Genomic DNA, 25969 nt, shown 5'->3' on the forward strand with positions numbered 1-25969 from the left:
AAACACTGACATCAAGGATAACACAGGGGAAATTACTTGTTCCTAATAAATGAAATAAAGAAACGATAAATTAATGGAAATGAACGCAGGTGGGGAACAACCCCACAACCTTCGCATTTCGCGTGCGATGCTCTACCAATATAACACTGGGTGTGTTAGCCAGCGCCACCACTCACAGACATTGGCGGTGGATGTGGAACATCCTTTCTGCCGCAGGCATCACGAGAACGTGATCTTTTTGGGTGAAGGCAACCGGTCAATAAACCCACGCACGCTACCTGAAGGCATCAATGTTGCCGGATTCGAGAAGGGCGCCAGCGGCAGAAAGGATGTTCCACATCCGCCACCAAGGTCTGCGAGTGGTGGCGCTGGATAACACACCCAGGGTTATACTAGGAAGGCTAATGTTATCCTTACCGCTGCAGTACTACATTCAAATGCCCCCTCGTTCCATCGCTTTAAAAGTGCGTCAAAGTGCCTGATTAACTGGTGCTAAAACTAAGGTGTATGCACCCGATGCGTGCGGATGGGTGCGAGCGAATTTCTTTCCTTCTAGCAGGAGCTGCAGTTCAGGGGACATGACTCGAGTTTCTGGAGTGCTGTCAAGGTAAGTACACCTGGTAGCGAAGCTTCCATAGAAGTCCATACGTTCAAAACATGGCGATTCATCGTCTGTTTATGGGGCTTAGAGCCACCTCTGTGACGAGGGAACACTTCCGGCGGAACAAAAATCGCCTGACGTCATATCCATTAAAACCAGAAATGAAATCATTATTGTTGGCAAAGCGGCGAAATTTGTTCTGTTGGCCTGCCATTAGAGCTGTATTTTTGAGTGCCCAGCAATTCCATTCGTGGGGCGTTTTCAGCTTTTAGCGCCGCAAGCGATTCAGCAAAACATCAGTCGAACGGGTTTTGTAATCGTAGTACAATCTTCTGGATTTGCAGCAGATAACTTGTGGTTGGTAGCACAGACTCCTTTCAAGACACGTGTGCAGTGTACTGACACTGCTTCCGCAGCCAGTTGCGGCTAGGGTGCCAGCAAAGTGAGAGGCACACGCTTGAATGACCCCTTTAACTGGGGACCGCACTGTACATTCAAAAACAAGGCGCTTGTGTCGGATCCTGCATGGCACCGATCCTTATTGATATGATTTCGCTAAGCTAGACAGATGCTTACTGAACAACCTCGAATGTTTTAATCTTTCAAGTATTTTTACATATGTTGACGATTTTATTGTCAACGTACGACACCAGTTTCGTGATAGTATTTCCCATAGTGTGGCACGAAATACATGGGCGTTGCAATTGCTCTTTTGCTTCAATGCATAAAATAGCATTAAGTTAAAAAAAGTAAGTGGGACAACAAGGCCATATTACGGGGAGTTTATGGCGTATACCTGCAAATTGGTGCCATTCTGGAAATTAATTACAATTGAATACGCCTTGCAATCTTAACAGCTATACAATTACGGAAATTGCAATATGTGCCGTAAGGTATTGAATCTTCATTACTTAGTTCAATATGTGTTTCAATTTCTCGTGACAGTAATATCTGTCTCTTCGACTAATCCAGATAACGGATAAGAATTATGATATCTTTCACAGGCGCTTTTAAAGATAGCCGCAAAACTTAACTTTTTTTTTACTGCTGGTGTTTTAGCTGCCAAGACCACAATATGATTATCAGGCACGCAATAGTGGGAGACTCCGGATCAATTTCGACCACGTCTGGCTCTTTAACATGCACCCAGTGCACGGTACATGGTCGTTTTTGCATTTCGGTATCATCAAAATGCGGCCACCGTGGTCAAGACTTCATCTCGCGACCTCGTGCTTAGTAGCGCAACACCAAATCCAGTAAAGATCACCCCCTATATGTGACGTTAATTTTTGTGTAGCAGATAGCTGAACTTCTGTTTATACGGGATCACAGCGGTCCGTTACGGAGCAGCATACTAAATGAGAAAATTCACAGTAACGAGGTGTGAATATTCATTGGTATGCGGCAGCTAAAGCGGCATCTACCTAAGCCCCCACCCCTGCGCTCCGCGCTGGGTCACTTCGCCACCCTTAACAGGAACCCTACGTGTAAGGCCTGGTGGTGGACAATAGGCAAAAAACTGCTGCAAGAGTGATAGGGGAAAATGTTATAAAGCAGAATAAAACAGAAGACGAAAGAAGTAAAACGTCACCGCCCAAGCACTCCGTACATATTGTTAACCCGCGAAGCTGAAACGGGCGGCCCCGGTGTTTATTATTTGGTTAATCCCGATGGTTCATTAAACGAAGGCTTGGTATATAGGCTGCCGGATCCTCGGCACGCAGTTGCTGCTTACGCTCGGCTGCACGAGCCTGTTCTTGTGCCTGGGCTGCAGCGTCGGCACGGCGTAGAGGAGCTCGTTCCCGGCTCTGCTCGTGGCGTTGCTGATCGAAAGCTACCTGCTCCTCAGGAGTACGTATGACACGCGGGCAACCTATTTCGAGCCGGAGAGAAACTGCTGTGGGCACGCTCGGCTGCGACGGAGAGCAACGACTTCACTACTTGCGCAACTAATCCAACACCACCTGGACAGCACAAGGCCTTTTCACTCCAGTTCATGACGTTATGTTACCTGGCCGGCTGGCATAGAATCTTATGGGGATGCTCCCGAGTTGGCAACAGTGATTTTGACGTCACTGTTTTCATCACGCGTGTTTTGTCAATGGAAATTTCGGGCAGGTAGCGTGACGTCATTGATCGGAGTAAACAGGCTTTTGCTATCCAGGTGGCGTTGGCTAATGGCGCACCTCTCTTTCCCCATTTTTTATTTCGCACATGCGTATGGCGTTCTGCCAGATGAGTTTCGGGCGCGCAGGCGACCGACAGACGGACGGACGGACGAATCGGCTAGCCATATGCAGCTTCGCTGTAAAAGCTGATCTAAAACGCATTCCAACTACGGACTTTCCAATCACGAGCCGAGCGCGGTGCTGTGACCGCTAAGAAAGACGAACGGAGGGGGAGCTTATGCCGGAGTATCTTTTTGCGGTCGCGTAGTGCAGCTCGGTTAAGGAGAAAGGCGAAAATGCGCCCGCCTTTCCCCGGCAGTATCCTCCACCGTTCTTACTTTCGTGTGCTTTTGTTAATTCTCATTCTGGGTCGCGCAGTCCCAGCCTTTTTCTCTCGCAAGTAACGCATGCGCACACGGATCACGAGAACGCGACGTATCTTTCGCGTGTCTGCGCCGTTTAGAAAACTTGCTTTCAAAACGTTAGCGTGAGGAAAGGGGCCGCAGCAGCAAGCAAATCGCCTTCATGCTGCCTCTCGCTTCAACGCAAGTTGAGGGGCGAGAACACAGCTCAAACAAAACAAGTTACAATTTTGCCCAGAAATCGAAGAATATGATGCGATTTCTAATTATTAGACAGCTATACGAAGTAAGGATATGTTCGGACCCAGGGTAGCGAATCCCGTCGCTGTGAGTTATTGCGACTCTGTGTCCAAGCGGTCATTACGGTTCCGTGGCTGTTGAGGTGCCAGGTGCCGGGCGATCTAGAGGTCCGGGGCGACGTCCAAGAGAAACGAGAAAGATTTATTTACTAGTTTAAATGAGAGTTTACATCTGTTAGCACGAGTATCAGTGAGAGCATCAGCATGAGTAGGAGCACCCTTACGAATCGGAGCACTGCCGCCACAACACTCCTGAACCACTTCTTATACGTCGGATATGTCGGCTACGTATGGTAACGGGTACGTTTCGGATATGTCGGATAATGGGACAGTCGCATCCGGCAACATATCATCTGCTTTCAAGGCCAATGCCGTTGAGTTCTTCAAATCAAATCAATGTTTATTCTTCGAAAATTGTTACCTCCTGTGAATTACACAGGCGACGGTCCCCTAGTAAAACGAATATAAAGGAGCCCTCGATACAGGCCCTCACACCTAGGGGGCCATAGGCGAAGGCCTGTCTATTTGAGCCCACTTTCTACAGCGTGGCGCATGTGGTTTCATGGTCGCCGCAGCTCCATTGGACATGAGTTGCGTCGCGGGCGAGACAACTTCCACATTTGCACTGTGCCTACGTGCTCAGGAGCCGACATTGCATGGTCGGAAGTGGATGGTTTTGTTTAGTGCTGGTATATATATATATATATATGGTTTAACACCGAGACGCGACATTGGCTGTGAGGGAGACCGTATAATGGAGGTCTCCGGAGATTTCGGCCACCTGGTGTTCTTTAAAGGGCACCCGGGCGCCTTGCATTTCGCCTCCATGGAAGCACGGCCGACTCGACCGCAATCGAACCCGCTTCCTCGGGCTCAGCAGTCGAGCGCTCTAACCACTCAGCCACAGCAGCGGTAGATATGCGGACGGCTTGCTCACGTATGTTCTATGCAGTGCGGTTTTTGAAGCTTGGGAAATGGCGCGTATGTGCAAACACTTTACGCGTCAACTCTCGGTTGCTTAGTAGCTCGGTGGCTTAGTAGCTGTAGCATTCGGATTCTGAACTCAAGGACTCGAGATCGAATCCTGGCTGCATAGGCCGCACGTATTCTAATGGAGGCGTGCAGAGTAAAGAGCCCCAGGTAGCCAAGATTGATCTGAACTTCGCTGCGGACCGTATACCATAACGTATCGTTCCAAAGCATCTCTTTACCGACTGCCCTCATGTCTGCGAACACATGTCCTGTTCCGATAGTCCTGTATCGAATCACGTCTTGTACAGATGTGTTCGTGAAATAGTTCATTAAGGTAAAGAGACCCTAAAAATAAATGATATTATTAAGGTATCCTCAGCATCCGGCATTTCTGTTAAATTTAATAACAACCATGTTTCTCGCGTAAACAGTTTCTGTTAAATTCAAGAAAAAGTGCATATATAGCGCTAACTGAAGAAGCTAGTCTTCTAAAGAAAGAAAGTTCTGTTATTTTTACTTCAAGAACATTTCTGTACCCAAAATAGAAAATCTTCCTCTTTGTTGTGTTATTTAACAGATATTTTTTGGTGTATGAAGCGAAATGGGCGATGTACCTCGTTACATGCTCTATATGCACGAACTCAGCTATACAAATGGGCTCCGTGCACGTTCGAACGTAAGACAAAAGAAAAAAAATTACAGTGACGCTTCACTTCGTGAGCGCAGGTTACACGCAAACGTATGGACGCCGCGAACATGCATAGCGAGCAACAAGGTGTCCAATCACAAACTGAAAGCACGCGAAGGCGGTCGCGGACGCTACATTGATCGGTGCGACGCCTATTGTGCCACAAGAAAAGCGCCATTGCTACACACGCAAAGAAGAGACTCCACGAACATGCACAGCGAGCAACGCGGCGTCTAAGCAAACCGCTATGCCCACAGGCAAGTTTTCTGGTAGAAACGCGGCCTCTTGCGTGGGCCACTCTTTTGTTATTGTTTCGCACTTGTAATATTTCAGTATGAGAAGATTTAACACAAAAGGCATCCGCTGTCGGGGTTTCGTTTAAGAACATTTGTTTGTGGTCATTCTGAAAATTCCGAGGAATAACATTTTAAAGATTGCAAGACAAAGTACGAGCAACTAAAGTGGTAGAATAACTTTGGTGCCGTATAGAAGGCTTCGCGGCCTCAGACAAACACCACTGATTGGGAGGTCTGGCCACTTACGCTTGCAAGTAAAACAGAAAAGGAGGTACACAAAATAATAAGCCGTGATTTAAGATAGCCGTGTCTCCGGAAACATTATACCTTAAAATTAATAATTTACCCTTCCGGGAAATAAGGAACAACTGGTGCTGTGCAGTAATTTCAGCATTTGCTCTTCTTTTATTTTATTTTGTTAATGACTGTCACACGGAGCAGCCCGCTTATCTCGCTCCAATTTGCGAGCACCAGTTCTCTACCGGAGATGTTTCCCGGGAGGCTTCATAACGGCGGAGAAAAATATACCTAACAACCCCCCCCCCCCCGGCCCATTTCTCAATTTAATAATGATAAAGCAAACACACGAAATCAAAAGCCCCCGTCGTCCCGGTTATTATCTCTCACGAGGCCCTCCGCGCTAGTCTTTAGTCACGAAGAACTCCGGCAGCCCATTTCCTGCGCAGGAATAAAGCCGTGTTTTTTTTATTTCTGCCTGAATTTCGCTGCTTTGATTCTGCACTTCGTGGCATAATCGCGGGCACTAATGAAAAGTAAGCGTTGATAACATAATTCGCCTCGAATCTGTCCGCTGAATAATGGGGTATAATTAATCCAGAACTAAAGAAAATGTAAAACTTGACGCGTACAGGCATAAACATTTTTTCTTGCTTTTGAATACACCCACACGTTTCTTCTTCTACCGCGCCCGCTTTTCAAGCTGAGACACGGCAATCAGGGCTAGTTTCTCTTTGTGACAATGTGGAAACCTGATGTAAGCGTGGCATAGAAGAGTAGCAAGAGACTAGGTTCTGTCGACTATTAGTTAACTCTAATTATTATTCTCCGGGCGATTTAAATTTGCAACAGGCGTGATACGCCACGTGCACACGTGTCCCATTATAACACATACGATTGAAATATCCTCACTGAGATAGTGGTGTGTAAATGATAACGTATGGTCCGCAGCACAGTGACTGCCAACATCAGGAAATGTCTGATAAGTAAATAATAAAATGATTGTTCTTTCCTATCTAGTTAACTTTGTCGTTAGCTTGCGAATTGTCTATTTGTTTGACAGACCACTCGATCGGGCTAGCTGGCGCGAATTTATGGTGGCAAGTGTTGTGACTTCAGGATGGAGGACGAAAGACGACGAGGAAACGAAAAACTTTATAGAATATTTACACACAGTGGATGATAGCGTACATGTACCTGCAAGAGAGCATCAGAACGGACTGGCTGGGCGGCTGAAAGCGACTCTCTCTGCTCACAATGGGCTGGTTCTCCCTTTTAGTCCCTTTGGCGACCCCTCGCCGGCAGTAACCAGTTTGACAGGCGCCGACGTCACCCGCGTCGAATTCTTGATTCGTCGCGGAGAAGTGGGAGCTCCTGCCGCCTCGCTGATATGCACGGGCTGCACGTAGTATGGCAGCTCCCGTCGCCCCGATGATAGGTACGTGTTATGGCACAGCAGCACCCCACCGCCAGGTAATACATGAAGGGGTTAAGAAAATGGCTTTGCCGCCCTTACATCCCCTGGTCTTTCCTTTGCTCGGATCTGACAAAGCTCACGGAGTGACCGAACATCAACGCCAACCATTTCGGTGAAAATGAGCACCCTCCCAATTCTCTCCACTACGTCAGACCAAACTCCATGAAAACAAACGCTCTAACCACCTTTGTGCTCTCAACAGCACCATTACGGTTATTGCACTAAACATGAAACACGCACCCTATAAGTAGCCCGGGATACAGACCTCCACAAATAGTGCTCTCAAAGAAGGCACATTCAAAGACAATTAGCAGCTAACGAATAGATTGCAAAGCAATTCCTAACAGTCATTCGGGCAGGCGAGGCACCAGCTAAGGCCATCGAAAAAAGCTTATATTTTGCCCTGTCTCGGTCAGAGTGAAATTCTGTCACTTGTGATTGAATTTAACAACTTGTTGACATTAGTCGCATGACCGAAGAAGTGTTTCAACCTCTTTCCAGCATCCTGAACAATAGAAATCTTGCGCTAGCCTAGCCTTTGTCTTCTTGATACCAAAGTGACCCGCCTAAGCATACCCATGCGCTAACTCTAAAAGCTGTGGTCGGTACTTTTCTGGCACGAGTACTTGGTTGTATGTCGGACCCTTGGAATCTGCATATTTCCGGTACTTGCGACCTGACCTAGTGTACAACGAGATGTTCTTTCGGGCCCGTCCTTCATTTATATTAGCCTGCAGCACAGTTAGCCAAGGGTCACTTTTCTGTGCCGCGATAAGCGTCTCTATTTCAACCCTACTAAGCTGCTCCCAGCAAAAGGATGCGGGACTAAGGAGTGAACCTTACACTTAAGCCGTAGGCGCGCCTTTCTCCCGAGTCTGGAAAGGCTCTTCACTCACTGTCACTGATCCACTAATTGATCCGTCACAAGTCTGAGTCCTCTGCTTTTCATCAGCCGTATCTCCAGGCCTAGACTGCCGCTGTGAGCACGCCCCATTGTCAGTTTCTTCTTTTGAAGATGAGCTTTCACGTTTTATTTATTTATTTATTTATTTATTTATTTATTTGTTTACACATAATGCAGCCTCGATGAGGCTATTGCAGGAGCGGGCAGTGAGGGAGTGAAGAAAAAAAAGAAAGCGCGTAAACAAAATACAGGCACGAAATATTTGTATATCAAGTAAATGCAATGGTTTTCAAAAATTCTTGCATAGATAAAGAGCGGATGCTTCCAGGTAGTGAATTCCAGAGTTCAATGGCCAATGGAAAGAAGCTTTGCTTGAACATCTCTATTCGGCAAAAGAAAGGGGTGAGGTTGAGTTTATGAGAACTCCTTGTGATAGAAGGTGGACTAAAATTCAAAAAATTATTTAGTGTAACAAGGCGCTCAGAGTGAACCAGCGTGTGTAAAAATTTTATGCATTCTAAGCGGCGGCGAGATGAAAGAACTGTAAGACCTGTAGCTGTATAATGGAAGGAAGGGGGGAAATCTCGGTTATAGTTGCGAAAAATGAAGCGCACTGATTTTGTTTTGGACTGATTCTAATTTTTTAATATCCGATTTTTTATGAGGATTCCATATGATGCAGCCATAATCAAGAATGGGGCGGATAAGTGTTTTATACGTCAGCAGCTTGGCATCCTTTGGAGCATTACGCAATGAATCATGGAGGTAACCGAGACGTCTAAAAGCTTTGTTACATATGATATGAATGTGTTTCGACCATGACATGTCATGAGAGAAATGAAGACCAAGATATTTAAATTCGGTACTCTTTTTAAATCTTGACCATGGAAAGTGTACATGAAAAGTGATGGAGATGGGCGTCTGGAAAAGGAAATGGAAATAGTTTTGGAGAAATTAATGTTCACTTGCCATTCCTTGCACCACCTGCAAAAGTTTGCAATGGAGTCATTAAGGAAATCATGATCCATTGGTGTGTCAATATTATGATAGAGGACGCAATCATCAGCGTAAAGACGAATATTAACGGACACGCAATGCGGCAAGTGATTAATACATAGTAAGAAGAGAACCGGGCCTAAAACGGAACATGTGGGACGGCGTATGAAACACTAACTGGAGATGGAGAGAAAATAGTGGAGTTAAAGTGCACAGACTGAGAACGCTGGGTTGGGAAGATTTGTATCCAACCAACCAGAGAAGGATTATTTAGAATGGAGTTAAGCTTGTAGAGGAGTTTTGGTTGTGCGACGGTGTCGAAAGCTTTGGATAAGTCAACAAAAATGCTGTCAATCTGACCGCCTAAATCTAATGATTGACAAATATCGTGCGTGAATCCGATTAGTTGGGTAGTAGTGCTGTATCCGCGACAGAAACCATGCTGGTAATTGGATAGGATATTGTGGATTTCAAGAAATTCCGTGGGTTGGTTAAAAAGTATATGTTCAAGTAACTTGCATAAATGGGAATTTAAGGAAATGGGTCTGTTGTTCTGCAGAAGTTGAGCGTTAGCGGATTTGTATATCAGAATGACCTTAGCAAGCTTCCAGGATTGGGGAACAGTGACGGTGGATAATGATTTACGGAATTTAACGGAGAGGTATCTGCTTGTCCAAAGTGAGTAGCAAACGAGGAAGGAATTGCGTATGTCATTTTGGCCGCAGTTCTTTTTAGCATCTAAAGGGAGGATCATGTTCAGAACATCTGAACTAGAGGTGACGATGTCTTCAATAGGAGGGTATGAGTCGCAGCTGAAAGGTGGAAGTGAAGCGTTAACCTGTGTGAACACGGAATGAAAATAGGTGTTAAAAGCGGAAACAATCGTGAATGTATCTGAAACAGCAACGTCATTAACAACTAAACTGTTAGTTGTACTGTTACTTGGCACTATCGATTTCCAGAACATACGAGGGTTTGTTTTAATTAATTTTGGCAAAGTAACTGCATGGAAGAAATTCTCGGCAGAGGTCAGTTTCTCGCGAAGCTCCGCCTTGGCATCACTGAACTCTGCAATTTTGACAGGATTACCATTTCCTCTAGACTTGCGCAATCTCGAAACACGACGCGATAAATGCAGTAGTTCTCTTGTCATCCACGGTGAATTTATATTTTTCTTTTTTGTTGTTTTCAAGGGAACAAACTGGTTAATACATGTTTCAACAATATGCTCAAAAATCCCTACGGCAACATCAACATCACTGTTCATAGATAATTCATGAAACTTCTCAAACGATTAGCCAAGTGTGTCGGTAATTGCATCATCATTGGCGCGGATAAAATCACAAAAAGTGCAGTACTCAATCCACGGTTCGGGAGCAATACAGCGAACTGAGAACAGTACGGCTTTGTGGTCAGAAGTCCCGTCAGTAACGCAGCAGTGGAAGGCGCTTTCGAAAAGACTTGAGCTAAGAAAAACTACATGTATGACAGCCGTTTCCCTGGTGTTCTCGTGGACAATCTGTTGAAGACCGAGTGATAGGGAAAGGCGCTTTAATTTTCTTGAGAGAGACACGTCATAGCCGGTAATGGTGATAGAGGGCCAGTGAATGCCTGGTGCATTAAAATCTCCCATAATTATTATATTTGACGACTTCAAATCATGCCAAATGTTGCTAAGAAAACCTAACTGATCATCACAAGAGCCGGAAGGCCGGTAAAACAGTCCAATTAGTGCGGATGACCTTTTCAAGTGAATCGTGCGCAAAAGCAATTCAATTTCACATGACCTTTTGAGAATAAAAACTTCAGGTGGGATTGTATACAGAGGGCGACACCGCCGCCTCTACCATTTGGTCTGTGAACTCTTACCAACGTGTATCCATTTAACGCAACTTCGGAGTAGTGTATGCGTCATGTAGCCATGTTTCCGTAATGTCTATAATAAGGGGGGAATGAGCAGTTACTAGAGAGTTACGGAAGTCATTGGTTTAGCGACGAAGTAGTCAAGGCGGAGAGCCAGGTGTGACACTATTTTGTGGTCTAAGGAAAGCATGGGGAATGCGGGAGATTTAAATTCAAGACGATGAGCAAAACGTGAACAAGATGAACGCAGGAGCCAACGTTTCGACAAGTGGACTTGTCTTCTTCAAGGTGACGCATGCTTTCCTCGCCACAGTATACATGTGTATATATCGCCATATATACTGTGGGGAGGAAAGCATACGTCGCCTTGAAAAAGACAAGTCCACTTGTCAAAAAGTTGGCTCCTGCTTTCACCTTGTTCACGTTTTGCTCACTATTTAGTGGTGTGTTACGAGGTACTTTCTCTAATTTATTAGAAGCGCTGTTCCAGTTGTAGTGAACTTTATTGATAAGTATACGGTCAAACCGTATGCGGACCATCCACCCGCTGTTCCTAAAACTCTGAGACGCTTCCCAAAGTATTTAGCGGATACTTCGGACACGTAGTGAAAGATCTTCTGAAATACGGTAATCGGTTTCCTTGACCTTGTGACCACTTTTTAACACCGAAACCTTCTACCGGTAGTCCAGAAGTTTCATAATCACTGGTCGCGGACGGGTCACGTAAAGGCCGTCCAAGACAATGGTATCTTTCTATTTGAGGACAGCTCATTTTAAGAGAGAGAGAGAGAGAGAGAGAAACAGAGAGAAGAACTTTATTGAAAATGCCTGCCGAATCGGTTAGGCTCCCTCCACGCAGGGAGGACAAGCCTTTACCGCGACGCGCCCACTACGTCAGTCTCGTGCGTTGTGCTCCTCGAGGTCTTGGTCCCTTGCTACTTCCGCGGGTCAGAGAGGACCGCCGCCTCCTTCCTGGGGGTGCTGCCCCCCTTCTCCTCGGTTTCGCACAGTCGCTGCCTCTAGAGCTGCCGAGACTTGCTGGACGGCCTCGAGCTGTGTCTCTTGATCATAGCTCCTTGTTGCAGCCTCTAGCTGCGGCGGCATCGTCGTCTTCTCGCTGGCTTATCGCGGATTTACGCTACAGTCCCAAAGGATGTGGGCCGCGGTGGCTCTCTCCTTCGCGCACAGTCTACACACGTCACTCGCGTACATGGTCGGACACACGTGCTTAGCTAGCACCGGGGTAAGCAGGGACCCCGTCTGTAACTGTATAACACTGCCTCCTTCCGGGTAAGCCCCGGGTGAGGTGGCGGCATAGTCTGTCTGATCAGTCTGTACCACTTCACTATTTCTTTGAAGGTGGTCATCTTGTCCTTGGCACTGCACCGCGACCAACACTCCGAGTAGGCCGTGCTTGCAGCTGCGCGGTTGGTTAGTCCTCGCGCGGCCGAGTTGGCTGTCTCGTTGTGGTTCACGTTCCCACATTCATTTAAGTTTATCTTCAAACCATTTTGCAATGTCTGAGGACAGGGGTTCATTGTATTCATCGGTGGATTCTGGCAGACCGTATAAGATGAAATTGTTCTTACGAGCACCGTTTTCTAATTCATCATTTTTACTTTAAAGGCTGTGAATTTCGTTTGTTAGACGTTCAAGTTCACTGTTAAGACTGCCGCTTTCGACGGCAGGCTTATGTGACGAGTACTCCAGAGCGGTCAGACATGATTCGATAGTCTCAAGACGTGTATTAACATATTCTTGATTTTTTTAAATTTCGGCGATATCCTCTGTTAATCTTTTCTGTCCATTCAAGAGCTCAGCGAGCATTTCAGACACTGATGGTTGATCGGCAAAACCTTGCGACAGGCTCTGATTTTTTGGGGAGCGAGGACCAGGGTTGCTTTCAACATTACCACTCTGTAGCAATCTACTAACACAAATAGCGAGCTGCGAGTACAAAGAAATATAAGCAAAGCATCTACGAGAATGGTGTGCGCAAGGGAGCAGCAGTATACAATCGATCATCAGAGCGAATACAGAAGACATTCTAAAAGTAACATGCCTGCGTAAGAAATAAGCAGCGGGTAAGCATGGTGCTTGTACTGCTGCCACCTTGCATGCCCACTGAAGGAAGGAAGGATCCGGCTGGGAATTTATAGGCAAAGATCGTTGACGTCATGGGACTGGGCTTGATTGTGAATGTTCGGTTCAGTGTGCCAGCTATGCCCGGGTTGCGGGCACGCGTGGTGGCCTGCAGATCGAGACAGTCATCCGCAAGGGAGACTTGACACTTCGTACAGCAGCCAGCGGAATCAACCAGGGAGGTTGACAATGGCGGTGAGTGCACGAGAGCTGTGACGCCAGGAGAGATGACCGCAGCACATTCGAAGTGGCAACAAGCGAGGAAGGCGATCTGCGTAAGAAGTAGGCAGCGGATAAGCATGGTGCTCGTACTGCTGCCACCTTTCCCACTCAAAGGGCGCGTGACCGCGATAGCGTTAATGCCACGCAAGCGAGACTGGTAGAAAACGTCCGGCCCTGCTTTTCTAAAAGGTGCTCCGATTTTTTCGGAAAAAGACATGAGAAGTGTTCGGGTAAACATGGACTCACGGCTGCCTCCATTTGCAACCTTCGAAAAGCGCCCTCGAGGTTTACCCTGGCAACTGTCAAGAATGCGTTCTGCTCTTCTGCGACTTGTCTGATGCAGGCGCATTCCCCTGTATAGTGCCAGGGAGAAACGCAGGACGGATGAGTGACTTACATGGTGGCGGCGGAATTGCGAAGTGCCCTGCACATTTTCCCCGTTTACCACGACCTCCTGCATATATGGCTCGAGCAGCCTCAGATTTCCGTCTGAATGGCTAATGCTGGCGAACGCGATTTGCTCCTTGCAATTTGAGGAATTATGGGCTTCCTTGTTGCAACGGACGCAGATAATTGGTCTCCGGGCCTCGATCGCGCGCTCTATGTCCGCCTTAGATTTAGCGGCCCCAGCCGACTCGACTGTCTCTGCTAGCCCTTCCCTCGCCACCTCTGCCTTCGTCGATACTCCCTTGCTGAACTCGTCGCTCGTGGATGATTTCTTATTGGGCGAAACTGCGTTGCAAGGGGAAAACCGCTTTACAGAATAGTCCTTCTTTTCGAGCCTATCTTCCTGAATCGGTTTTTCGGCGCGTGTAATATTCCTCCGCGAGCTGCGCTGCCTTCTGTAGGTCTACCCCTGGGAGCCTGTCCTGCAGCCAAAGTCTAACTTCTCCTGGAAGAATTTGATAAGACTGCCCTACTGCTATGCATTCAAGCACCTCGTCATGGTTGCCATACACTTCTGCACTTTTAAGCCACTCCTTTAAGTTAGATGTTAACTTGTACGCGAACTGAGTGTGCCACTCACTGCTCCTTTCTGTCTGTCTAAACCGCTGTCGAAATGCCTCGACAGAGAGGCGGTATTTGTGAAGAAGCGCGGCTTTTCCCTTTCCATAGTTCTCGCTGTCTTCTTTAGACAAGCGTGCGAAAACTTCCACGGCTTCTCCTGGGACAACTGAAAGAAGTTTTCGCGACCAAAGGCTTTCGTCCAGCCCTATCGTTTCACACATAGGTTAGAAAGTTATTTATTTTATTATTTAGTTCACAATACTGCAGGTCATGACAGGCCCAAGCAGGAGTGGGAAATGAAAACATAATTAGTATTAATCGGGATTACAAATGACTAACGCCATTAGCAATCAAACAGGGTTACATCACTACACCTATAATACGTACCTGGTAACAAGCAAAAAGAAAACTAAAACAACAATTTTGCTAGTGCCATATGAAAATCAGCCTCCTCAAAAATGGTTTTAGGAAGAGCGTTCCAGTCAGGAATTGTCTGGGGAAAGAAACTGTGTAAATGATTTGGTTTTAGCAAATATCGGTTTCAGTGCATGATCATGATTGTGTCGAGTCTAAGGGTTTTACCTAATAAGGTATGGACATGGTGAAATTTGCCTTTCAACATGTTATGGAAGAACACTATCCGAGCACATTTTTGACGCACCTGTAATGTTGTAATCCCGTGTTCTTGCATAAGTTTAGTAGAAAAGTCACACCTTTCATATATAACAAAAATGAATCTGATTGCTTTTCTTTGCAACACCTCAAGTTTGTATATATCCTGCTTAATTTCGAGATGCCAAATTACGGAAGCATGTTCTAATGTCGCCCTTATGTAAGTATTGCACGCTACTAACTTTGACTTTGCTGGAGCTTTGTTTAGTTTCCTTCTTAGGAAACACAACTTCTTAAATGCTGATGTGCATATATCTGAAACGTGACCTGACCAGGATAATTTAGAAGTAAGTGTAACGCCTAAATACTTATAGCTTGTGACCTTTGCTATTTCTTGGTTACAAAGAGTATAGGGATAAGAACTAGGATGCAACTTACGTGTAACTGTTAATAAGACTGTTTTTGCACGTTAATTCCTATATGCCAAATTCGACACCACTGCTCAATCTGGAACAATTAGCCCTGCGATACAATGTGATCACTCTCACACAATATCTCCTTGGATATAGTATAGTCATCAGCAAAAAGTTTTATGCACACTGTATCAGACAAAATTCAATGAGATCATTTACATAAACCAAGAAAAGCAAGGGTCCGAGTACACTGCCCTGGGGCACACCAGAAGAAACAGGGAGCATATCAGACGCACACTTATCCACTACAACAAATTGTTTTCTGCTATGCAAGCACGCTTCAACCAATTTCACTAAGTAGCAAGGAAGACCGGTTAATTTCAGCTTATGTATTAGTTTCCTATGCGACAGCATGTCAAACGCCTTGCTAAAGTCTATAAAGAATGCATCTATTTGCCCCGAGTGGTCCAATGTCATTATAAAGTCAGGTACAGTGGTGAGTAACTAGGTCGTAGTAGATCTTCCCGTGTTAAATCCGTGTTGGTAAGGAGACAAATCTTTATTATTAGACAAACAAGACCTTGTATATCCAGCTATGACGTGTTCTATAAGTTTCGAACAAGTAGATATAATCGACACGGGCCTATAATTTGTTATGTTAAGCTTGTCGCCTTTCTTAAAATCGGCACAACAAGAACAAGTGCGATATCACCGCCCATCCTGTACGGTAGCATCAGATCCTATATTCTCAGTTTAGGCGTATCATCTCCACCGGAAAGGGGACTTGAGCGCGCCTAGCTGATTCGAATTTGCTCTATGTCCACTTCTCTCATATTTAGAGCATGATCTCGCTCTTCGCGCCTTTTCTGCTACTCCGCCCGCATTTTTTTTCTCGCTTCTCCTTTCAAGAATTCCTCCCCAAAGCTGTTCGACTTCCTCCTCAATTACCTATTGTGCCCTCATAACGTCCAGAATGGTTTTCTTTCGCCTTGCCGCGGCAACCGAAAGGCCCATTTCCTGACAAACATCAAGAAGGTCCTGTATCTTGAGCTTCTCCTTCGTAATCTGATGGCACGCCGCCGGTATTGCCTCTAAATTAGCTTTGCTTCCGAAGCCGGAAATCTATGCAAGGTCTGAAGATAACTAAGAGAAAACCACTACAACCCCTTCAGAATACTTGAGCAATTGTCCTTAGCATTTACGAGCGCGACAAAGGTCTGGTAATGCGAAAGGCGAATGTCGGGCACTCACCCCTCCAAAGTAGCTGACGCGGGGTGTCCTCGTGGCGGACGTTGAGCGGTGTAGCGGGCGTTATCTGGCTTCAAATCCCAACGCTGCCACCACTGTTGTGAATTTTGGGGTGGAGGACGAAAGACGGACTCTTTCCGCAGACGAAGAAGAAACGAAAAACTTTATACAATATTTACTGACAGTGGATGATCGCGTACATGTAGCTGCAAGAACGTATCAAACCGGCTGGGCAGCTGGAAGCGACTCTTATTGTTCACAATGCGCCGCTTCTCCTTTTTAGTCCCTTTGGCGAGCCCTCGTCGACAGGAACCAGTTTGGTAGGTGCTAAAGTCACTCGCGTCGAATTCTAGATTCGTCGTGGAGAAGTGGGAGCTCCCGTCGCCTCGATGATAGGCACGTGGTATGGCACAACACAAGTGGGGTTAAATTAAACGACTCACAAGAACAACGTGCTTCCCGCCGTGGTTGCTTTGTGGTTATGGTCTGGCTGCTAAGCACAAGGCGTTGGACTGCTAAGCACAAGGTCGCGGAATTGAATCCCGGCCACGGCGACCGCATTTCGAGAAGGTGTTATGATCGACCTGTCAAGTTTGAGAAACATTCAGGCATGCGTTCCCATGCCGAGATAATTGCCTTCTCCCCCCAAAAAAGCGTCCCCCCGTTACGCCCTGAGCAGACACAAAGGAAAGGATGACGTGTAGAAGACCTGAAGGGCCGCAGCTCGTCAACTGCAGAACCTGACGAAGGCACTGATACTTCCACAGGCTCGCTAAAGACATCGACGACTACAAGAGCGGAAGGGTATGTTTCAAGGAACACGAACATGGATGCGTGTTTTTCAACTTTAGTGCCAATTTTCACACCGGTTAACAAACTTTGTCTACATCGCCCTGCAAGCCAATGCAGTCTACTAAATTAAGGAACACGTGGTAAAATTCTCGGTGTGATCCGACTTACTACAAAATGCATCATTAAGTTCCCTAAAAATATTGCTGCAAGTTGTAATAGTGACGCTAGCCAGGCTTTCAGGGACACCTTATCATGCGACTCCTGGTTTAACCGAGCGACCCTTTATAAGACACAATCGCTTGCAAATAACCGCGCAGAAGAAGACGAATCCATAAGGAATTTGCAGCGAGAGGCCCAAAACAAAACATTGCGTTATTCCTGACGTCGTCGGGAACTCGTGGCAATTTGCATTTTAATTGACTAACCTTGACTTTGTAAAAGTAAGTATTCGTTTCTTCGCCCGACAAATGCCCTGCCTTTTTTAGACCAAACCTCCTCTTCAAGCAGTAAAGGATGATCGAAAAGTTCAGTGGACCTCTTGAAATGAAAAAATAACATCAATGTTATTACCGTTATTTAGCGAAGTTGTTAATCCTTCAAGTTACGCCACTCGGTAATGGTCCTATCTACCATGTTATGCGTCAGGTTGTTCGTGCTTATAGTTCGCTGCGCTCGCGTTGTGAAGCAGAAACGACACCGCTTTATAACCAGTTTGTTAAGGATTTAAAAGAAAAAGTGCTTGTTAGGAGGCTCACAGTGTATTCTTTCCAATTATGTTGAATATTGCGCCTTTTCATTATTCCATAGTTGCTTTGTGCGTGCTCATAAAAGCCACTTCGACTCAAAGCAAAAGAATCTTTAACTGCCTGTGCTATCTTTTTTGTACTGTCTTCTTCGATAGCGCACGTACGCACATCCCCTAACTAATATGCTAAGTATTAGCGTTTCATTGTGATGAAGAAAAAAAATTATGCAGGTACAACGCAGTTCTTGGATTCTGCGCCAAGCGATGCTTTCGGGAAACAGTTAATTAGATGCTGCGAGTTTCGCTGTCTTATTCCTTGTGTCATCGGAGTTAAGCAAACGCTGGCGCGTGCGCGCATGTGCTCTCGCCCACCCGTGCAATGCGATGCGAGCCATGCAGCGATCATCTCAAAAAGCTAGTTGGCGTTGGCACGGCGGAAGAATACGTGCGATCGTGGCCTCGTGGTGAGAGCATCGGCCAGAATTCTGTGCAGGGGCACCGTGGTTTATTCCCACCATCACACGCGTAATTCTTTTCTTTTTTTTTAAGTGTGAGGTATTCTGCGAGACTGCTGCCCCAGTCCTGGTCGGGTAAACCCTGGAGGATCCACGCGGAATGCCTCGCTTTTTTTTTAATATTAGCGGACTTGAGCGAGTGCTCGGGCTATGAAACTCGTTTACAGCGACAGCCGCAGGCTCCCGTCCTATAAACACGCATGGCGATGCTTGACACAGAAGTAGCCGATGATGGGCACCAGAAGTGCGTCGAAGGTTCCGGAACCGAAGTGGGAGTTTAAATTTCTAAAAATATGGTTTCTTATTTCATGGCACTAAACAATACAAGCGTGCTAAAATCTGGAGACCTTCGAGGCGTGCCCCGCTTAGTAGAAAGCGTTCGTCGAAATTCTCCGTGTTTTTTCAATGGACTCCGAAGCGATATATCCCCGTTTCCAAACTCTATTACAGGGCGAACAGCGTTACCCACGGTAGGGTTGGGGTAGAGGGAGGGGTGGGGTGCAACATTTCCGAAAAAGAGGCCGAAGGTATAGCGGTAAATGAATTTGGTTCTTTACGAATGAAAAGTTGCGCGTTTTCTGAAGAATGGAAATTCTGAAATACGACGAAACGCGAGAGTTGTTCACTTTTTTTTATTTCAGTGTTCGTGCCGCTACCATTGAGATATCGCTCAAGATAGCGGCGCACAAACAGAAACCGCCGCAAATGGCTGCGAGAAAAAGCGGTGCGAAAGAATGCGCCGAGAATACGAGTGCACCGGGGAGATTCTCCCGTTGATTGAGTCATCCATCACAACCGGGCGCAGTGGCCGCTCAGTTCACGCAAGGGTCGCTCCCAAGAAATTCCGGCCCCGAGTGACCTTCGCTGGCGGGGCAACCACGGACACCGTCCATAATGGTAGATGTCGAGGCTAGATGTGAGTGGCACATGCCCACTCTGAGGCATTAGCCAAGAACCAGGTAGTTCGGTGTAACAATAAGAAGACAGAAATATTAACTAATGTAACCAAAATTTGTGAATAGGTGTAGAGGACTTAAAAGGTAGATTCTAGCTTTTGATTTTAATAGAACGAAGGAGTATACGAAGACAACACAGCTTATCGAAACCGATTTTGTAGAAAGATAATGAAACCCTAATTTTTGATTTGATAGTGGAAATCTCTCTGACCCTGCAATAAAATCCTGGATGGCATCGCCAACCTGTCTCTGTGCCCAAGGGTCGAGGCCCCCAATAATAGTGAATATTGAACATTTATGTCTAGTCTAAGAAAGCGGAATGGTGTTTCTAACGTTCTTTTTCGCAAATCGGAATATATTTGGCAATCGATGAGACAATGACATATTCCTTCATGTTCCCCGCAGGAGGGACAGTTCGGTGAGGGAACCACACCAGCTCTGTGTAGGTAAAAATTTAGAAACAGAATTCAGCAGCGTAGTCTAATGATTGCGACTTCAAGTGCTTGCGTTTGACAGACTTTACTATTCCAATAATGCTAGAAGTGCTGGGAATCTGAGGAGTTTCTTAAAGATTTGGTGTGAAATTCACGCAGCCTGATTTGTATCCCATGTTTAGCCCGTATAATGAAAGCTGATGCCGGTAGGATTTGAATGACCGGGTAATTCAGGGACGCTTTCGGCAACGAATCTGCCATTTCATTTAGAAATAGGCCCTTATGCCATGCTACCGAAACTAATCTAATCAAAGCTAAACAACACTTACGATTTGAAAGCTCGCAAAACCTGGGACTCATCAGAAGCAGACAGGGCTGAGCAGAGAGACAGTAAATCCGTCACGACCACTGTGGAACATGTTGATGTACTTAGCTTACGGATGGCTAGAATTGCTGCTAAAAATTCTGCTAGAAACATGGGAACGAAGTCTGAAAGGAAAGAATAGGAAATAATATCCGAATTCCACACTGTCTTCATTTTGGGAACCGTCATTAGCAATAACTGTGTTGATCGGTGCGTACAAAGAGTAACCATTTAGGATAGAGTTTAGCATGCGGAGCGATAGGGCCTTTGCATTTTAGAGCGCAGCTCATACGCGCCCGATCCCGCGTTTTGCGTCGGCATTGTGCCTAGGCGTCCTCTCTCGGCGTAACTGAGCGAACATAGCGAAAGATGAACGAGCGAACGCGGAGTGCCGTGGGGGATGAAAGACGGCGATATCGAAGAGAGTGCGAGGAGGAAAGAGGAGGAGGAGGGTGTAGCGTAACCATGAGGCGCAAAGGGGAGCAGGAGGGTATGGCGAAAGCATGAGAAGAAAAGCGTAGTGCCGCGCAAGACTTGTGCCGCAACGACCGCTACGAAATGGCGCCCGAGTAGCGCACCGTCGTTTGTTCACGAATGGCATGCGGCGAGCACCTCGACCGATACCATGTATCAAAAAGAAGCACTGTATGAGCGAAGGTCTGTCTGCGGTGGCTGCTGTGAATATCGCCCACGCGCCATCTGCGCGCTGAATCTCGCGAACTCCCGATTAGCGAGGCAGCTGCGCCACATTTCGTGCCGTTTGCAATGTGCCGCATGAGGCAGATTGTCCGCACCAGCCAATATATCGCGAATTGAAAACGCGTATAGAGATGCACTGAAATTTAACATTAGGGAGTATCGTAATCATCGGTTAATTTTTTTATAAAAATATCGTTTACGAAAAAAATGATTTAATAACAAACAGGAATCACCTACAAATCTGGACGTTTACCTGACCTAGGAGAGTTTGCATAAAAATAATCTGAGTTATGTGGAATCGTGGCCGGCCAGTACAAGCCAAACTGCAAACCCGGCTGGGAGGCAAAAACTGTGCGTGAACGCCTTATACGGGATACGATATGTAGAATTAAAAACGATTCTACAGCTAAGAATGAAAAACGCGTAACAAGAGAAGGGACCCTAGCTTCCTGACGTAAAACTTTATTTCGTACAAATTTAGGTAGCTCTAATCATGGTTGCAATGCCTGCCTCTGCAGGCGAACGAGGGGTCGAAATGTATATGCGGCAGCTCCAGAGTACAACACACACCCAAATTCCAATATGGGGTGAGCATACAGGAGGTAGATTGATAATAGTCGTTCGTAAGCCCGCTCGCTAGAGGTCACCTTTTATTTTCGCACCTTGCATTGGGGGTCCTTTCTCTTCTGGAAATTTTTGTGTGGCCTGCCCACGCTGACATTTCGGAAAGTCACTGAAGGCAGCCAAACCGCTCGAATCTATTTTCCATCTCACTGCGAGCTCCCACGTTCCGCTTGGCAGAGAAAAATGGATCGAGAATGACGTTACGATGACATGAAACGATATAAAAGTGAAATGTGTTAAACCGCCAGCAAAATACGGGAACGTTAAGAAGCACAAAAGCGTATCAGGCGCTTTGTATTTTTTTTTCATTTTAAGATTTCTTTAAAGCGAAGCTTTCCTTCCCTATACTTTCCCACATTTGGCATGGCTGACTGGTGCTGTTGGGGCGGTATCTATCACCGTGGACATACTTGTGGATATATACATACAGAAGGGTTACATGTGGGTCGAATGAAAGTACCAATGAACGATCTGATATAGCCGTACACTTACCAAATGCGCGCCTTTGTTCTGCGTAACAAAAAAAAGAAAATACCTTCGTACACAAAACCTGCAGGTATTTGTAATGTTGGCCAACAGCCATCTCCAAAACACCCGGATCAGTTGATCAGTTAATAGGACGGTTATGTATATTTGATGGAATCCTTGATTATTTATGTTTTTTTCTTTGATTTCCTCATTAGGTATGTGCCACTGTGGGTGTGCCTTTTCTTGGTCAGTCGTCTAGCACTGCATGGGTATGCACCACTGTGGCACAAGAGGTACGGAATCTTTGAATGCTGCTTGGTAAGTGTCCTACTTCCCTGCGCACACGCCTTTCATCACCATCCTTTCCTCGACAAGCATCGAGCACCGCCTTCGCCCTTGGGACATCGCTGCGTGTACACTTCTCACGCAGCGCATGCCGAAATGTCGATAAAAAAGGAAGCAATAGCAAAACACCGAACGTTTGCCCAATTTCTTTGGATCTATGATTTGTTGCCGAGATCATTTCTCAGATCATGCAGCGAACTCGTGTGACAGTCATTTGGTGCAAACTATAAGAACATCATCGGTTATGTAGTGCACCTCAGCTGAAACCTTCGAAAAATGCATAATGACGTCATTACAAACCTGAAATTTCATGTTTGCTTCCATTCTCGTGCAGCCGTGAGGAAAAGTATACGGACCAGGGATGGCGCGATAAAACTCATGTTCTCCTCTATCTCTGAACGCAACTAGAAATAAAAGATTGCAGTCGAAACTTGGCATTACAAATTTTCTAGTGCACTCGTCAGTTCCGGCTTATGCGTGTTAATTATGAAGTTCAGTCTTGTTCGGCGACCCTGTGGTCCGTGTACTTATTCTCACGGATATATATATATATATATATATATATATATATATATATATATATAATAAACTTGTAGACATACCACATGTCGTCTGTTTTATGAATCGAGTACGTGTTTTTCATGACTGAGAAGAGTGATTGCCAAATCGTTATCTTACTGATAAAATGATTAGTTTATCTATTTTCTATCAATGTCACGTTAGTGATGTAATTTTGAAATGAATTGCCGGAGCGTTATACTACTGTACAAATTCTGTCTGTTTCCTATGACTGACACTTCGATCATGTAATTCACTGTTGTAGCCGCCGTAGTTGTTCAGCGGCTATGGTGTTGGGCTGCTGAGCACGAGGTCGCGGGATGGAATCCCGGCCACGGCGGCCGCATTTCGATGGCGGCGAAGTGCGAAAACACCCGTGTACTTAGATTTAGGTGCACGTTAAATAACCCCAGGTGGGCAAAATTTCCGGAGTCCTCCACTACGGCGTGCCTCATAATCAGGAAGTGGTTTTGGCACGTAAAACCCCATAATTTAATACACTGTTGTGACATCAAGTTTGTATTTTTAACCACTGTTCAAATTACGACTTTTACCCCCTTTCTCTGACTGACAATTGATGTAGCTTACTGTGGTAACACCCTCTTTGTATGTATGACAACTTATTATTGTTGTAACACCCAATTTTGTATTTGTGATGCTTTATATACCACTCTGTAACAGCCATAAGGCCAACAGTATCATAAATAAAAAAAACGTAGCCGCCGCTCATTTTTCCTTCGAATTTCCAGCATCTTCTACGACACTTTAGTTCACACCGCGTATGATGGCTCTTTGGCGTCCTTATTAGAATATATAAACTGAAGAGAAGGCCCAGCGGGTATATTATAGCCGTTTGCTAGTCAACGGCCACAAGGAAAACAGCTTTCTTTTTGTTTTACTTTGCTGCCCCTACACAGAACTATAGAATGCCGGACCTATCACAACATTGGAGACTCCTCGTTGAGGAAGTGGAGCTCGAAGTGCCGGTTGGTGTGCCCGACAGCGGTAAGGGGAGTGCTATCCATAACACATATCGCACATACTTCTACAATCGAGCACTTCCCAAAGCATGCGAGGCGCAGTATTGGATAGCAGCCGGGATTGGCGGTTCATTTCTTTTTTTTTTCTTTCTGACAAGGCGGGTGACGTGCCCTCTGCCTGTGCGCTTTTGCGAAGCAAGAAAGCTTTTTCTATAGATAATTGTTGTGTGTGCTGTTGCAAAGTACCACACCGCATATCTTGCTGTAGCGACGAGGTTGCATGACACTGCAATCGCATATGTAAAGATTGTTGATAACGCGACCTACAAACACGCTCTCAACGAGAAGTTTGGTCCAGAATAGTGCATAAGCGTTAATGGCCTGCTATCACAACAGTGGCTAACCTGTACTCGTACTATTACCCAAAGCATGTGCGCGCCACCTATTGGGCGTTCAGTGTACCTATAGGATTACTTTCCTTGCGTCCCACATTGAGTAAGTGCTCAAGGAATGGCTTAATTTTGAAAGAAACACGCGCGAGACACGAAAACCTGTAGTCACACAACATAGAAAAGCATGAATTAACTGGTGCGTTGCATGAATACAAAAAATACGCTTCAAATTACTTGCAGTGGCCACGCCGTAGGGCTTTTCTGAAACCAATCCGTCGAGCTTCGAGGAGATGGGAAGCAGTAGCCGCTTCTCATGACACGTGCTACAAGGCCTTGAGGAATACCCTAATTTATTTACGCCCTCGTCATGCCATATGAAGCTTCGCAAAGTGCGACAATTAACATCTGCTGGTTTTTCAGTGTTATTCCTGTCCAGCTTCCTGAAAGCTATCCTGATCATTTCAAAAGCAAAAGACTGCTGCCGGGCAAGAAGTGCATAAAGCAAGGGTCGCTATAACCACATGTCACACAAAATGTAGAAGGCCACTGAGTAAACTCAACTTGCCCCGAAGACATGGCCTGTGACAAAGTATGTGCCAGATGCTGTGACCCCTGCAAAGCTGAATATATGTACGAGATCCTGGCACCCTGCAGCGGCTTCTACACAGGGCAAACGAGCTACTATAAAAACTACTGCCTTTACTAATATGCTAATAACATGAAAACTAGCAGAAATTTGGCTATTCATTAGGCCCAACGGCAGGTGCAAGCCACTCTTCCACCAGATGTGTGTTGTTCACAGGTACTGGAGCTACACAAATGCAGATAAAAACAATGTTTGAAAGTAGTAGAGGAACTATATTCTGCACAAGCAGTGCTACCTGCAGCGCTGGTACCTTATAGCCATAATTCATGGCGGCACCACCATGCCAAGGCACTAGTCTTGAATTAACTTCTATTTATTGTATTTATGGTGGCCATATATTGCAAGTACATATCCAGATTGTGTGCAGTATGTTTAAATGATGTCAACTATGATAGCCATTCCTAATCTGAAATGCAACAAAAGAGCAAATATAGGTAACAAATTGTAATTGAAAAAGACAAAGACAGCCAGTGCACAGGATACGTGACAGACTTCCTTTCATTGAAAAAAAAAATGTCTCATGTGTCATGCAACCAACAGTGGGTAGCAAACTTTCAAGCTTGGGTAACAGAGGCGAAACTTAGAAAAATGCTGCAATCACACTCAAATGTAAAACGACCTTGGACACAAAAAACCGACATCATATTGTACAGAATGAAAAGGCAAGACCATCCAAGAACACTATGGCACCCGATACTTGACATGGTGAAAAAAAATGTTAACTTGCCCTACCAATTAAAGAAAAGCAAGAAAGACTGAAAACACGCCTTAAAATGCAATGTGCAGAGTCTGAACCTAAGAAAAAACAACCGAAAAAAAGTTTCGCTAAGTCTTTCAATTATTAAAATTGTCAAACTGTCTTGTGGCTTCTTAATGAAACTGCACAGCTGAAAAGAAAGGAAAGAAAGCCCATAGCAGGGCTGCAGAAAATGTCGCCAAATAA

This window comes from Dermacentor variabilis, chromosome 1, assembly GCF_050947875.1.
Source record: "Dermacentor variabilis isolate Ectoservices chromosome 1, ASM5094787v1, whole genome shotgun sequence".
Taxonomy (NCBI): Eukaryota; Metazoa; Arthropoda; class Arachnida; order Ixodida; family Ixodidae; genus Dermacentor; species Dermacentor variabilis.